Below are 16,038 nucleotides of genomic sequence, written 5' to 3'. Positions count from 1 at the left end.
CCATTTACACTGAAAGGCTCCTTCGTGTGTTCTTCCTGCCAACTTCAATCTGTTAATGCAACTCCTACAATTATTTTACTGCTTTTATTTCAGGGCCATATGAAACCCAGTGATGTGAGCCCTTTAGGATTTATAGGTGTCTTCCTAGAAGTCTTCAGAGATGTGCATTTTTGGGTAAAATATTAAACAGTTGTCACTTCCACTTCCAATAAAATGATTTGTGCTTCCAGAGTATATTTCAATTTTCACAACAGAGGCTTATTTTGGCTCTTGAGTTTTGAATACAACATGCCAGAAACCCTGTGTTTTCATAATACTAATTAAAAAAAAACATACATTTTAAACATTTTTCAGCAACCGAGTGTGAAATGTTGAAGGAATCTGTTAACATATTGATTGCTTTGAGCAGTGCTTTAAATTAGCTTTCTGTTCCTCTCCATATGGTTTTCCATTAAATTTAAATAAATTAAAGTTCAATTATCTGGAAGAGAGGTACAGAGTCTTCCCCAGGTTGATGGATGAATTACCACTCAACCCTCCCTGTCAGGAATTCATCAGGGCGCTGCCTTTGGGTATTGTGGACCTCACCCCTTCTCTTCCAGGCAGGATTTCAGCACAGGTGCCAAGCACACTTTCAGAAATAGCCCTGCAACTGGAAATTTCTTTCTTTCTTTCTCTCTGCACTATTATGTGAGTCATGCCTGTGAGAGAAAAGAAAATCAAAAGCCAAGCCCAGAAGTTCATCAGCTGGAGAGGCTCCGTGTTGGCAACCACAACAGGTTCCAGCCTGCAGAGATGCAGCAGACATAAACAGGAGGATATGGCACAGATGGCGTCTTTCATTCTGAAAAATATAAAAAATAAAATCAGATTTATCTTGTGGCTGCCTGTTGCATGCTCAGCATGCAGAGGAGGGTGAAGGAGGGAGAACAGCATCTTAAGTATGTACACAATTGGGCCAAAACCAATTTATCCCTGTGCAGTGGAGGTTTGGGGTAGAGCAGAGAATCCCAGAATGGTTTGGGTTGGAAGAGACCTTAAAGCCCATCCAGTGTCACCCCAGCCATGGCAGGGACACCTTCCCCTGTCCCAGCTGCTCCAGCCCCAGTGTCCAGCCTGGCCCTGGGCACTGCCAGGGATCCAGGGGCAGCCAGCTCCTCTCACTGTAAAAATTTCCTCCTTCTACCTAACTTAAATCAATCCTCTTTTAGGTTAAAAAGTGGAAGTGTAGTAACTTAAAATCAAAATAAAAGTATTTGGGGAGCAGGTGTTCTGCAGGCTCTTCAGGACATCTGGAGGACACAGAGTGAACCTGGGATGTTCCCTTCCCAAACTTGCTCTGTCACCTCTTTGCCCCATGTCCTTCCCCATCCCTCCAGCTCCAGCCCACAGCAGAACCAGCCTGGCAGCAGCCCGAGGGTTTGAGCTCATGGAGAAGGACAGAAACGCCGTTCAAAATCTGCTGCTCTCATTCTCATTCTCTGTCTTGCACAGGAGAGCATAAAACATCCGTCTTAGAGCTTCTGTCAGTAGCAGAGATGATCCCAGAAGGCAAAACCTCCTCGTTAGAGTCTCTGCCTCAAAAGTCTCATTTACCTCAGATGAAATTGCAGCTGTGAAGGGCATTGTCAGAACCAGGAACAACTCAATGGGAACATGATCTGTGAGAAACACTGCCCTGAGGAGCTGGGGGACAAACCCTGTTTGCAGCAGACTGGGCACCCAGAGGGGTGGTGAGCCCTGAGACTGCTGGAGTGGCTACTGGGACATACTGGGAGGGAGCTGGGACATGCTGGGAGGGAGCTGGGACATACTGGGAGGGAGCTGGGACATACTGGGAGGGAGCTGGGACATACTGGGAAGGAGATGGGACATGCTGGGAGGGAGCTGGGACATACTGGGAGGGAGCTGGGACATACTGGGAAGGAGATGGGACATGCTGGGAGGGAGCTGGGACATACTGGGAGGGAGCTGGGCCATGCTGCCTGCTGTGTGTAATAGGAAAGGGTGAGCTAGAAGGGCATGGCTGTCTTTTAAAATGATCAGAAAGCCACAAAAATAGCAGCAAAACAGGCCTGGCAGTAATTTTCACTTAGTGGTTGCCTCTATGGTATAGCTCTGTGGTTATATAAAATGGAGAAAATGGATTTTTTACACATTTTTGTGTGTCTATGGCACGTTGTACAGAGATAGTGTAGACACACATCTCTACTGCTCACATCTGGCCTGTGATTTTACAAATCACAGTGCATCAACCCTTTGTATGAACACAGTGATGTTTCTGAGGGCACACAGAGGTGCAGTTTTCTCACCCCCACACTCATGAAATGTTCATTTCCCTCTTCCCCCTGCCTAAATTGGGACCCTCCAAAACTCCCTCACCTCCACCTCCTTGAGCCCCACCTCCAGTGGCCCCAGAGTGGTTGTTCTTTTCACTGAGCGTGCCATTCACCCCCACCAGCCACTAACCAGTTTTACTGAGTGAAAATACATGAAATGACTGAATTATTTGTTTTCAAACAACTTGCTGTGCAATCGCTGGTTCGATAGGAGCCCTCGGTGCCTTGCGATTTGCTCTGCACACGTGGCAGCTCCCAGGGAGCCCTCAGCAGACAGGGGTCAGGGAACAAAACACCCTTTTTAGTGAGCCTTGGCATGTTCCCCCCCAAAAAAACCATGGAGGCTCTTGTCTATTGTGTCAGGGCTCTGGAGTTGAGTAAGAGGGAAATTATTCATCATAATGGCCCTATCCAGTTGATGCTCTTTTTTTTTTTTCCTTTAAATTCCCAGAGTATGCATTTGTTTGAAGAGATAAGACAATCAGAGAGTTTTAAACTGGCTTTTATAGGACTATTAAATTTCCCAATAGCACCATAAAAATTAATAAAATCAACTGCTGTTATTCTAGCAAAAAATAAACAGACCTGGTATTAATGGGTTTTTTTATTCAAGGTTCTGTTGCTGCTGCTGTTTCTGTGCCAACAGGTACACATGGTTTTTGTTCCCTGGGATTTATCTCACTTGCAGGAACAGGGGAAAATTAGATAAATGACACCCAGCTTGGCCAAAACAGAGCACTGCTATGTCTGTGGCACAACTGCTTCTGTGCAAGGTGTCCCTGCTCGTGGCAGGGCTTGGAACGAGATGAGTTTTAAGGTCCTTTCCAACCTAAACACTTCTGGGATTCTGCCCATCACAGCTACACAGATATAAATTGTGAAGGTGATTTATCCAGCTGGGATCCACGAGGTCTTAATGTCAAAGAGCCTTCCTTCAGCTGGGCTCACTCTTGTTCCCAAATATTTCTGTTCTCTGCTTCTCCCATGCCATGCAGCTCTGTTTAAATCACGTGGATGGCTGGGTGGAGATGGATGCTGCTCTTGTTGTGCGCTTCTGAAAATGAATTTTTCCATTCCTGTAATGTAGTGCTCAAAACCTAACTCAGTTGTACAAAAACAGCTCAGAGGTAGGAGCTGCCTAAACCATGCACTGAAAATTCCCCATTACATTAGTGGGGGGAAAAAAATCTTATCACGTTTCCTCTCTCAAGCTGCTTTAATCACTTTAAATCACTTTAAATGACTGTTATCAGTCATTTCATTTCTCTTCTTCTACTGAAACCTTACTGCTTTCCACTTCTGAGATGTTTTCAACCTGTACTTGAAACAGAAGTTACTCCCTCCAGTGCAATTTTCATTTTAACCTTCCCTCAATGGCCTAGAAATAATAGATTGCTAAGATTGCTTTAATAGATTGGAAATTTAAACCTTGTAGAGATAACCAACTGGATGATGTTACAACCCGATGGTAAGGCAAAGAATAACAAATCCTAAAAGTTACTGAACTAAGACTTATGTTGTAAGGCTGCTGAAATGCTGGGCATTGTTATGGTTCTGGAATTAAATAACATTCCCTGGTGTTATGGTTCCACTGCTACTCAAAATCCTCTGCTCTGGAATTGCTTTCTTTAGTGGTAACTCAGAGGGAAGGGATTACTGATGGAGGAAGACAAATATTTTCAATATTCCCTTGCTGTCTTCTCAATGGTCTTTTCTTCCCTGAGGTCCTCTTGAAGTACTTGGGTGCTCTCTCCATGAATTTCTGGAGACTGGAGGAGCTTTCAGCTGAAATCCTCAGGGTAATAATGTGTCCTCATCATTTGGGGTGGTGAATATAAACCGTGGCAACCTGGTTAAAAATCCTCACAGTTTAGGGAACAATCAGAAAGTCTTTGTGAACAGCAGAAGCAATGGGGTTTTCTTGGCTTTGTGGTATCCAAAATTCTGGTTTTATGGAATGTTTTCTAGAGAATTGCTGATTTTAATTCATCAAATCTCACGTGACCAGGTGCCCACCCCTGCTGTTTGTGGTAGGATCTTAGGGAGATGATTGATTTTCAGAGAATCCAAGAATGGTTTGGGTTGGGAGGGACCTTAAAGCTCATCCAGTGCCACCCCTGCCATGGCAGGGACACCTTCCCCTGTCCCAGGCTGCTCCAAGCCCCGTCCAACCCAGCCTTGGACATGGGATGGGGCATCCACAGCCTCTCTGGGCAGCCCAATGCACTCCCAATGGGTTCTTTGTGGTGCAAAATACCTTCTAAAAATACTTGGTAATTTCAGGGCTTGTGCTGAAACCTCGTGGTGCTCAAACATTCCCTCAGCGTGTGATTTTCACTGCTGCAACCAACAGCTACAAAGGCCCAGCAACAGCCTCCAGTACTCAGCACATAAATACAGAGTATTTATCTCCAAACCATTTATTTTTAGCCTGCTTTTCTCAGATTCTAACAGGGAGATGCTGCATTGTGCTCCCTGTACTTTCCTTATTTATCAGGCTTGGAATCACGGAAAATATCACTCCATTCAGCTTGTGTCCTCCTCCCATGGAAATGCTTTAGCATAAATATACTGAAGCTTCTCTCCATCTCCACCATGTGATATCTGTGACAAACTCTTTCCAAGATTTCTCATCTCCATCAGCAGTTTTCAAATGTCACTTTCCAACTCAGGGAAACAGCATTGCTCTAAAGAGAATTAAAGAAAAAAATACACTTTATTTTAAATATATTTGCTTCGGGTTTTTCAAGGATCTACAACTTTGAGGTCAGTAGCGACTCTTTCTTCCAAACTTCCTCCCTGACCCAAGATTAACAAAAAATATTGCAGTAATTAATCTCAAAGGAACTACCTGGGAAGCACAAACCAGTTGTGCACAGCTTTGAAAGCAATCACACTCATACCAGAGCTGCTGTTTATCAGGGCGTGTTCCCATTTTCCCAGAGCTCTTCTCCATAGTCCTCAAGTACAAAAAAAGTGTTCTCACTGCCATATTTGTTCATTTTGCACACAAAAAGAAATCTGGGTGAGCTTTTTTTTCACCCTGGCCCTGGAAGAGACAGCAGCCAGTGTGGGATGACTGAGAGCTGGGGCTTCCCAATCCCATTGGGATCCCATGCCATGGGTGCTTCCCAGGATTGCTGAGCAGCTGCAGGGCTCACCCACGCAGGTGTGGATACAGCAGCTCCCCAGAAAATATTTGGGATGACTGAAATCAGCTTCCAAAACAAGGCTGTGCCTCGTGGGCTGACCTTGTCACAAATAAACGCCGAGTGAGTGCGCTACGCATGCACCACGTGGCATTAACTCACCGCAGATGTGACAGCAGGATGGGGATTCTGCAGGGAGCTTCCTGCACCCTGGACATTCTGAAGTTAATTAAAATGTCACTGAGATATCAATAGTGTGAATCACTATTTTTTTAATTTTTTTTTTTGAAGGGAGTGTCAGTTTGGTGTGCTCAAATCCTTCTCTGTGCTACTGGATCCTGCTGGGAGCTCACCAGACTCGTGGGCTGCCGTGGTGCATCCAGGCATGGGCCCAACAAGCAGTCCTGGTGCCAACTCATCTTCCAGGCTGAGGAAGAGCTGCCAGTGCTTCTGGTGGTGGAAAAATGCTCCCCAGTTGTAAATCCCACAATCCCAGCAATCGGCGCAGACAGATACGATGACATCTGCTTGACAAACCCAACACGCCGGGTACCTCCTGCTTGACAACTTTACAAATGCTTCTGCAGCCTGTGATAATGGAAGGCTGTCAGTCAAAACTCTCCTACGTCTTTTACTCACATCAAATACTTGACTTTATCATAAATAATAGGGAGTTAATTACTGCTCTGATGTGATCTGCTCCAGAGGTGCCCTAGAAATGTCAGTTATTAAATTGATTGCCCTGGCTTGCCTCTGCTCCTTATTTATTTTAACCTGGTCCTTAGCACACAAAAACCTACAAGCAGTGTAAAGAGACTCTCCAGTAAGTAAATTCTAGTTCAAGAAAGAAAAAAATGATGTCTTGGAGCAGGATCCACCCACGCGCTGAGTTGATATCTTGAAATATCATTCTCATCGAGTTCTGGCACATGATGCAAATCCCGGTACGATAGTTGCAGGATATCAGGCAGCAAGGCTACACAAACATTGGCAAGACTTCTCCTTTTCCTTCCCCTGTGTTTACCTCAGACATAAAACTCGATGCCTCTCAGCCTGCAGTGGAATATTGGAGACATGGAGAAGGCAACCGAGCCTCCCATTGCGCCGTTCAGCCGGAGGGGAGAGGGTTTCCTCTCCCAGCTCCACTCTCCTGCTCCCTCCCCAGCTCCAGGGAATGCTGGCCTGCTGCAGAGGCTGTTTTAAGGAGTGACATGGGTCCAACATCTTTGGAATGTGTGTCACCCAATGACAGCACGTCAAACCCTGGGGATGAGCTGTGCTCCCTCGAAACGCAGCATGAACCCAGACAGGGGAGGCAGAGAGCAAAATTCCGGCTGGGGCTGGAGCCGTGGGCTTGTGGGCTCACTGGGAGACCTGACATTAATTCCCACCTTGGATCTGCTGGCCTCTTTGGAGAAGTGCTGCTGAGTTGCTCAGCTTGGGCTAACTCCAGCAATGCCCAGAGGAATCCTGCATGCCGCAGTGATCACAACATTCCATCACCTTGATGTCATTTTGGGGGATTGGAATTGGATGATCTTTGAGGTCCCTTCCAACCCAAGCCCGTCTGTGACTCTGATTTTTCGAGCAGCAAGATTTTTCCTTTGAGAAAACAGCCCTGTTTGCATTTGAGAGGGCTGGAAGCAATGGAGCTATTGATCTTCTTTCCCTAAATACATTGTTCTTGTGATTTAAATGAAATATGTGAACTGCATTGGAAAGATTTCTCTGCTTCTACAGTATGTCAAAGCTTGCCCTCGTACATCAGTGGATATTAAATCATCATATTCTCATTTATATGTAAAGTCCAAGATGCTGATGGAGTCAAGTACTGTTATGTGTGTGTATTTGAAGACCTAATTTTACACTGTATATTATTTTATAGTTATCAGGCTGGGTTCTGCTGGCTTGATTCTATTGCCTTTAAAAAAGAGCAGTGGAAGAAGAATGAATTTTGCAGTTGTTTGATGGGTGGAATTAAAATGTCCTGTCCAAACCAAAACTGCATATGGACTATTTGTAAACATTTGCCTTGTTTACTTCCAATAACAATGCAACTTGTTTTTTATACAGGAAATTCTTTCAGAGCAGAAACCAACACACATTTTTTGTTGAAATGTTGAGTTTGAAATCAGCCAAGCTTTGTTTCCAAACAAGCAAATCTGTAGGTAATTTGATTTAAAATTAGCAAGCAATAAACCTGGGGCTTTTTTGATCAGAACTATTTTTCAGTGGGTGATCCTGCCACCCAGTCAAGCAGGGATTTGTCCTCCAGTCTGTTCTTGCAGGGGCAGCAAACACCCATCCTACTGACAGGGGTGAGCCAAATCAGCTGAAGCCTTGTGAAATGCAACCTTTTCCCATCATTTGGTGGTTCAAGAAGCCTGGGAAGTTTTATTTATCTGTCCAGGGGCAGAAGTGCCACGACACAGGGCAGTGCTGGGGGGACCCTACACATTAAAGATGAGGCACATCCCTGACCAAGAGATTTTGTACCCACAAAAAACAGCAAAGACAGGAGGAAAACCTTTGGTTGATATGTAAATCAGAGATTCATCTTTTTTTTTTCCAAATTTTATACTGCAGAGCTACAGATTTCCCACTAACCCTTCTTTCCATCAGTGTTTTTGGGATGGAATTGGTGCCAGGTACAAGGGTGGGAACTGATCCACAAAGCTGCTGGGGATCCTCACAGATCAAATCCCCAAAAGCTCTCAGTGGTTTTTGTTTAAAGCTCTACAAAACTCTTTGTGGGTGCATTTTATGGCCTGGAGAAGAGGATGTGAGTGCAGAATTAACACTTAATTTGTCAGAGGGGCAGAGGCAGCTTCACCCTCAGTGCTTCAAGCGCTCGATGTCACAACTTCAGGGGCCAGGCCAGGAGCTGCTGCTGATTTATGGAGCTGCCTCAAGCAATAAGATTTGGATGGCTCCCAGCACCTGCGTGGGTGAGGAGTCAGGGATTGAGGAGATTCTTTCCCTGCCTACACAGATTTAAAGATGGAAGGCTAATTTTGTGATACCTGCCACATTCCGCTGGTGGATTTTTATATAATCTCATTTTTCAACTGAGATGGAAAGCCTTCCTCTTCAGATAAATCCACTTCAGTTAAGTAAAGCTGGGAGCCTTTCTCTTCTGCCTGATTTTAGTACCTCTAATTTATTAGTTGTAGATTTGTGTCTAAGTCCCACTGTAGCTTCTCTACAGTCCAGACAAAATTTAAATGTCGAAAATTTCTTGCACGCCATCTTTCAAAAGAACAAACTTTAGCTTAGAAGATTTGGGGTTTGGATGTTTAAAAAAATGGCATAAATCACGATTCTTTGTAATTTTGAAGACAACATGTCTGGCTTGTGGAGACTCCCACCTCTTTCTGGGTTGCTTGCTTCGGGACAGCCGGAGGATGTGAGCGGCTGCCGTGCAAAGTGAGCGTGAAAAACATGCACAATCCTTTTGTATTCTTGGTGAGTCATTCCAGCCTCCTTGTCTCTCCCTTCCCTCATCCCAGAAAAACAGGGGAAGGCTGGGTGCCAAGCAGACAAGCAGCAGGCAGTGCTGGCACTGGAGCAGGTAGGCAAGCCCAGCACGCCCAGGGTTTGTGTGTGTGTCAGGTTAGGGAATGGGACCTGCTGAAATCCAGCACAGGAAAGATCTTGAGAGCTCAGAGCAAGGGCTGGGATTCCCCATCCAGAAGTGGTTAGCAAAGAAAATGTAATTGCAAGTTGCAACCCTCTTGGTTTTGCTGCCATTTATAGCAGCCTTAGCTCTGGGTGTTTGTTTTAAGATGCTCTCCCTGTGGTAGGGGACGATTAATCCATTCCAGTTGCTGTGGAGAAGGAGCTGCTGTCAAAGCCAGAAATGCTGTGCAATCCACAAAGGCCCTCTAGGGTTGCTGGAGAAACATCTCCAGCACCAGCCAAGCCAGTTATCCCATCCTGTTCATAGCTCCCCTATCCACATTTCATCTCTTCACAGAATCATGGAGTAGGGACAGGAAAGCTCACCTAGTTCCAACCTTCCTTTGCACCAGAGCCCCAGGGGCTTTCTTCCTTGAGGGGTTCTTGGGCTCTCCAGGTGCACAAATGTCCCACCACAGCCTCCACAGCCTCGTGTGCTCCTTCCACAGCACCTCCCTTGGCTGGCTGCAGGATCCCTCCTGCCAGAGCATTCGTGGAACCCCTGTGTGATCCTGGAAAGGACTGTGCTCTCTGCTGTTCCTGCAGATTTTGAGCATGTGGCTCTAAAACTCTCTGCAAAGGTTTAATTACAGGAAAATATGATGGTTTTAAAATAGATTGTCCCAGAGGAAAACAGAGCTGAGAAGTTATTTTCCTTGTCTGGTGGTCTAGAACTGCTTGTCACACACAGATGTGCGTGACAGATCCAGCACCAGCACTCACAGATTAACTTCCATTAGGACTTCAGACTTCATCTTCTGCTTTTTTGCACAGGGAACTTGAGCCCAGGTTGGTTTTTGAAGCTGGCTGTTGCTGAAATAATTCATCACCTTGCAGTGGCTGCCAAAAGCAGTGGTGCAGGTGGCTCCTGGTGGCGCCGTGGGGGTGGCACTGGCACAGGGCAAGGCTGGGAGCAGCTGGCTGGGAACAGTCCTGCCCCCACCTGAGATGAGGCAGTGCCAGAGATTCCACAGCCTCTGGAGGGATTTAAAAGATGTGTGGATGTGGGGACATGGGCTGGCAGTGGGCAGTGCTGGTTTAATTGACACAATGATCCCAGAGGTCTTTCCCAACCTAAACAATTTGATGATTCTGCAGATTTTTCAGGGCTCTCACCACACTGAATGATGTGAGTGCCTGTGGGAAGCAGCTCTCTTGCTCATGCACCCTTCAGTGGGTTTTATGCCAAAAAGTGCTTTCTGCTGCTCCTGAACAATTCTTTCTGTACCCCACCTTGGGCAGTGTCAGCCCATGGCATCCCTCACCTTAATTCTCCTCACTCAGCATCAAGCCCAGGTGTTGCATCACACAAAACTTTGGCTTTATTTCTCTCTTTTTCAACCTTTCTGAAACACACAGCTCATTCAGAAGGCATTATTTTTAGGTTTTGCCATTATACACTTGGAAATGCTCATAGAAATACTACATCCTGGCATTTACTATTAGGCTTTCTAATTTGCCTCCCAATACTAGATTTCCTCAGCTGAACCATTCCCCAGCTTCTTCTTCAGGTTGGCTCCACCACCTGTAGCCTTTTCCTAAATGCTGATTGCTCTTCTGGTTTATTTTATTGACATCTGATAGAATTTCCTCCCTCTGAGATTCTTTGACTCGGCCCACTTGTGCTGCAGCAATCCCAGGTGAAAAAAAAAACCCAACAAAACCAAAATAAAACAAAAACAGCCAAGAAGAATGAAACAGCTTGGGAAGACTGTGAGTGAATAATATAATTGTGAAGCAAACCCATCTCCTGAGTCCTGCCCCTTGGCTTTATGTGCATAGGGATGAGCTGACACAGGAGGTGCATCTCTCCACTGAAGTGTGTGACTGCTCCTCCACCCAGCCTCAAACACAAATCCCATTTTTCCCTCATACAACTCAAATCTGCTGATTTGGAACCGATCCTCATTTGTTCTCTCAGCTTTCTGGAGACAGGACAGCTGGGAGCTCTGCTCACCCCCAAGCAGGGCTCTACATTTCTGAGTTCATCAGCCATCCTTGACCTTTCCCATGTGGGACTTCCAAACTTTCCCCTCTCTGCTCATCAGCTCTCCTTCTGCAGGGGGAATTAGCTGACTACAAATTGAATAAAACAAAAAATTAAGTCACTTTCAGGTTACTCATAGAGAGAAATAAAGCTGAGAAATGACAAGTTACTTTAGGGAATTTGTCAAATAAAAAACATCTTCCTGTTTTCTCGGCTCTCTGACATCACTGGGAGCTGGGATCTTGCATCCCTAATTTGCCATAACTTTTTCTTCTTGTAGAAAATGGGGTATTTAATGTAATGCTCGTTTTTTTTCCCCTGAAAATCTTCTTAGGGACATAGAAATGGATGTTAATGTATGCAAGTCCATTACTGAGTATGGTAATGAAGAAGTTGTGGCCAATGGTGAAGCTTAAATTAAGCACGCTTCAGAAAACAAACACAACTCCTCCAGAATTCCTATTCAACATTTGTAATGGAATAAAACTCCTAATAAAATGTTTTCCCCAAGAAGTAATAAATTCTGGAAACATGACTGTATTTACTTAGACCTTTTGTAATGAAAACGTTTTTTCTCAGGCAGGAAAACTGCTCTTTATGGGAAAACTCAGTAAATACAATTATGCAACTGTTTTCCTGAGGCTTTTACAAACCTGTGCTGCTGCAAATGCTCAGCAGAGCAGTCCAGCAGCATGTGTGGAACTCAGAGAAAACATTTCTCAAGCATTGAAAACACATATGTACCTTTCTCTTTCAGTATCTCATTTATATAATTAAAAACTCCTCTAAACCCTCAGGAGAGATCTGAAAAAAAACTGATTCATTTTTCACCAGGAGAGAGTTTGTTCACGCCATAAATCTTCTGAAATGAAATGTTAACAAATCTCCACTTGCAGCTTCTTGAGAAATGCTTTTTCTTAAAAGCATTAAAAGTAAAAATGCCATTTTAATTTTTTTCTTTTATTTATTTATTTGGGGGAAGGGAAATAAATGGATTTAAATTTATGATTTAATCTAGGGAAAATGTATCAAGTATTGCTAGGATTGATTTATTTTTTTTTTTAAGGAGATGCTGACCACCTAAATGCTGCTGTTGCCTCTGAAATTAAATTAGCTCACACACACCCTGATGTGAGACCTTTTACTGGTGTGTGTTGGAGTCATATTCGAAGCTAAATGCTCACCACTACATTTCAGCAGGGTTTTTAGCCCTGTTTTTACATCCCCTGGGGCTCAGAAGGCACCAACCATCCCAAGCCACCCTCGCAAGGATGCTCAGGCAGCTCGGCTGGGTCTGCTCAGGGAAACTCCAACCTCCCCGTGATTTTTGGGATAACAGGAGCGCTCCCAGTGCTGGATTCCCTGCTGTGCCCTGGCCAGGGATGCTGAGCAGCACACACAGAGCTGGCAGCTCTGCCTCAAGCCGAGTTTAGGGCTGCTTTGTGTTGCCAGCACTGCGCAAAGCAGCTGGAGAGCACCGGAGGCTTTGATCCCAAACTACAGAGGAAATCCTGATTATTGAGCTGCTGTGATCCCAGGTGATCAGATATTGCTTCAAATGCAGAGGAAAGCACCTCTCAAGGAGGCTCTGCCCTTCCTCCTCCAGCACAGAACGGGTTTCAGAGGAATCAAAGCAAATAAAAGCAGCAGCCCCCTTGGCTGCTCTGTCAGCTCCAAAGGTTAGGCAGGATTTGTCACTACATCCCTGAGCTCCTGGTCACAAAAGCAGGGGATCCAAGCTCAGGCAATCTGGGAAGGCATTGCAGGACTCACAGGGTGGGGTTTGAGGGGCTCTGAGGCTGTGACAAGCCAAGGAGAGACACTGGAGCCCCCCTTCACTCCTTGCTGGGGTGGAAATAAAACCTCTCCCATCCCTCTGGGAGCAGCTGCTGTCACCTGCCCCATGGTTTTGATCCATTCAACCCCCCAGAAAACATTTTAAATTAGGATAAACAACATGGCAAATGACATCTCTGTAGGATGTGCTGCTTGTGTTTCCTCTGGTAAGTTCGTGCTTCGCCACATCATAAAAAAAAATAAATAAAATGAGGGGAAAGAGTTATTTGGGTTTTGTGGCTTTTGGATAGGTAAGTTTTAAAATATTACAAAATATGAAATCATTTTGTTTGGGTTTTCTAGTGCAAAACCAAAGCCAAACAAAGATAAATCAAGAGCAAATACTTTCTGGGGCAAAGACGGACTGGAATGGTGATACACTGTGCAACTCCTGATTAAACTCCAGCTCACAACATGATTTCCATGTTTTAGACCTCTACTTGCAGATCTGAGAGTTAATTATTTTCCTAACAATACTCAAAGAGGAAGTTTCAGCTGCTAAGACAATTTGGAATAAGTTTGGCAAAAAGTATCTGCATTACTTAAGGATGATGCTTTTATGCTGAACACAAAATACCTTTATTTCTCTCTCTAATAACTAATTATCCAGGTGGTGACAATGCCAGACTAGAAAATTACCTCTAAATAAATTGGAAGATCCATCAGTTAAAGTAGTGAAAGGTAAAAATTTTATAAAGTATACTCTAGATCACCTGCATTCACAAAGACAAGAGGCTCATTTCCTTTCTCCTAACTCTGTAATTTCTCCTATTTAATTAAGCTTAAATCAGGAGACTTAAGTCTTACTCTGTCTCAAATTAGTTTTAAGCAGAATATGAAGGGCAAGTACTGCTAATTTATAATATTTTACACACCCTTAATACTGCTGAAGAATGGACTGAAGGAATTATTGCATTTCCTTCTCACCTGGCCTAAAAAGAGCAAAGGCCTAAGGAGAGCCTCGGGTGCAAAGCAGCCAGAGCAACTCTCAGCATCAATCTGCAGATTTTTTTCTGTCTTTAACACGTGATCACTCAGAGAATCCCAAAAGCCCTCACTGATTTTGAAAGATTATCACAAATCAGGTTTTAAATTTTAATATTTTTAATTAATACTCCGAGGAAGAGAGGGAATTTAATGGGCACAAGGGAGAAAACAGGCGGAATTTGGAAATGTATGAACCAGCGAAGCAGGAAAGCTAAAAAATTGTTCCAGATGAGGAGAAATGAATGAAGGAAAGAATTTTCTCCATCAGCCACAGCAAAGCTGTTGGGGAGGCCTACAGGGAAAGACAAAAGGAAGCAGAGAGGCCTGGCCTGTCTCAGGTCCCTGTGAACAGGGACTGTCCCTCTCTGAGGTGTTTCCCCCAATGCTGAATTAGCAGAGGAGAAATTCAAGGTGTTGTGGGTCGAGGTTCCCGGTGTGTCCCTTTAAATCCACCCTGCTTTTGGCAATTCCCTCCAATTCCCTGGGTGCTGCAGAGCTGGGATTCAAGGTCAGGCCACAGCTTGGCTGAGAGAGGGATATACCTCAGCAGGAGAAAGAAGCAACCCCTCAGGTTCAAAATCTGCACTTGAATCAGTTTATGAATCCCACAGTGCAAATCAGAGGAGAGGGGAGGAGGGGAAGACGTGAGGAATTCACAGAGTCCAGGACAAAAATAGCATTATTAAACACTTCATTTCTTTTTTGGACGTTTTCCCAATGACTTTTAAATCTCCCTAGACTTATAGAAAAAGGAAAAAAAAGAAGTTTACATCCTTACGTGCAGGTTTTAGAAGACAACCTTGTGCAGTGATGCTGTAGGGAAGGACTGCAGCTCTCCCACCCTCGTGTCTGGGACCTCAGCTGATGCATTTTGTCTGCAACCCCCCAAAAACACAGGTGATGCTCCAGCTAGTCCTGCAAAATAAAGGAAGAGAGAAATGCCACTCAGAAATAATCCTAAAGGGAGTGGGCGGGGGTGAGGATTATGGCACCTTCTAATGAAAGTTAGAATGAAATGAAAGCTTATGCAGTTCTTTTGTTCTTCAGGAGGAAAAGTGCTTGTGTAGCATTTTTCCCCAAACTTTGACAGCCTCAGAAGAGAATATGAGAAGTATATGCAATTTTTCTTCCATTAAAAAAAAAACCTCTGCCATTAAACGTTCATTACTTGACAACCTAAAATTCAGTACCTGATTTTCATAGTCCCACTTTATCTCTGTGCTTGCCAAGTGTAAATTAACCTCTGTTTGTCTCTCTTACTGAAATACAGCTAGCCCTGCTTGCTCTTGTGTTATAAAATACAGTTACTCCTCAGAAAAACACACATGAAACAGAGCAGGAGAGGAATAAAGTGACTGGGATGTATGCTGGTAGCTGGGCAAAGCAAGAGCACAACTTCTGCAAAAGCAGCTTTGCTGGAAAGATTAATTATTATTGGAATCAGTTTCAGATTCAGCAAGACAGGTTTTCCTGAACATTCTTGCAAATCCCCTAAATCTGGATTCCATAACCATGGGAGAGGTGGAAGGGGGGGGCTGAAATAGGATAGGATGATAAGAGGAATGGGAGCCAGCACCCAAATCAGATTTGTGCATAATCAGCTCAGGCGACTGAAGCCTGGGAAAGCTTTTAAAGGCTCATATGATCCTAAATGGCTGAGGTGAAAATGTAAGTGTATGTGTCCACAAAATACAGAGTTTATTTCAATAGCTACCTTGGAAAAGCAGTGAGTCTGAACTGCAGAGGGCTGGTAATGGACTGGAAGGTCTTTCATTTATAGATCTGCTCAGGTTTAAATCCAATTCAAGCCATCAGCAGCTAAAAGCTGGGTATTTTCCTGTGTCCTGCAGGAGCTCTGTCCAAGGCTGTGGAGCTGCAGGAGCTCCCAGCCCTGGGAGATCCACCAGGGTCAGGAGCTGGTGGGGACAGAGCACAGGGTTTTGCTGCAGAAATCCCAGAAGAGGCAAACCCAGTGGGACTGAGGCACAGCCTCCTCCAGAAACCATTTTCCTGGGAGAGGGGATGGTTTTGAGCCCTACCCATCCACCCTGGGTGCAGGATG

The 16,038-nt window shown here is 44.6% G+C and overlaps 1 long non-coding RNA gene across 1 annotated transcript; it reads right to left on the bottom strand.

The window, feature by feature from the left end:
• Window positions 1-4,743: 4,743 nt before the first annotated feature.
• LOC147651826 (uncharacterized) lies at window positions 4,744-14,891 on the bottom strand. The gene is made up of 2 exons (XR_015289648.1): window positions 14,755-14,891; window positions 4,744-5,026 (listed from the first exon to the last, which is right to left on the bottom strand). It is a non-coding gene; the product is annotated as an uncharacterized LOC147651826 (long non-coding RNA).
• Window positions 14,892-16,038: the final 1,147 nt, after the last annotated feature.

The sequence above is a fragment of the Cyanistes caeruleus genome, chromosome 8 (assembly GCF_971803275.1).
Source record: "Cyanistes caeruleus chromosome 8, bCyaCae1.hap1.1, whole genome shotgun sequence".
In the NCBI taxonomy this organism is placed as follows: Eukaryota; Metazoa; Chordata; class Aves; order Passeriformes; family Paridae; genus Cyanistes; species Cyanistes caeruleus.
The sequence above is the reverse complement of the archived record's forward strand: the minus strand, read 5'-3'. Positions and strand labels throughout refer to the sequence as shown.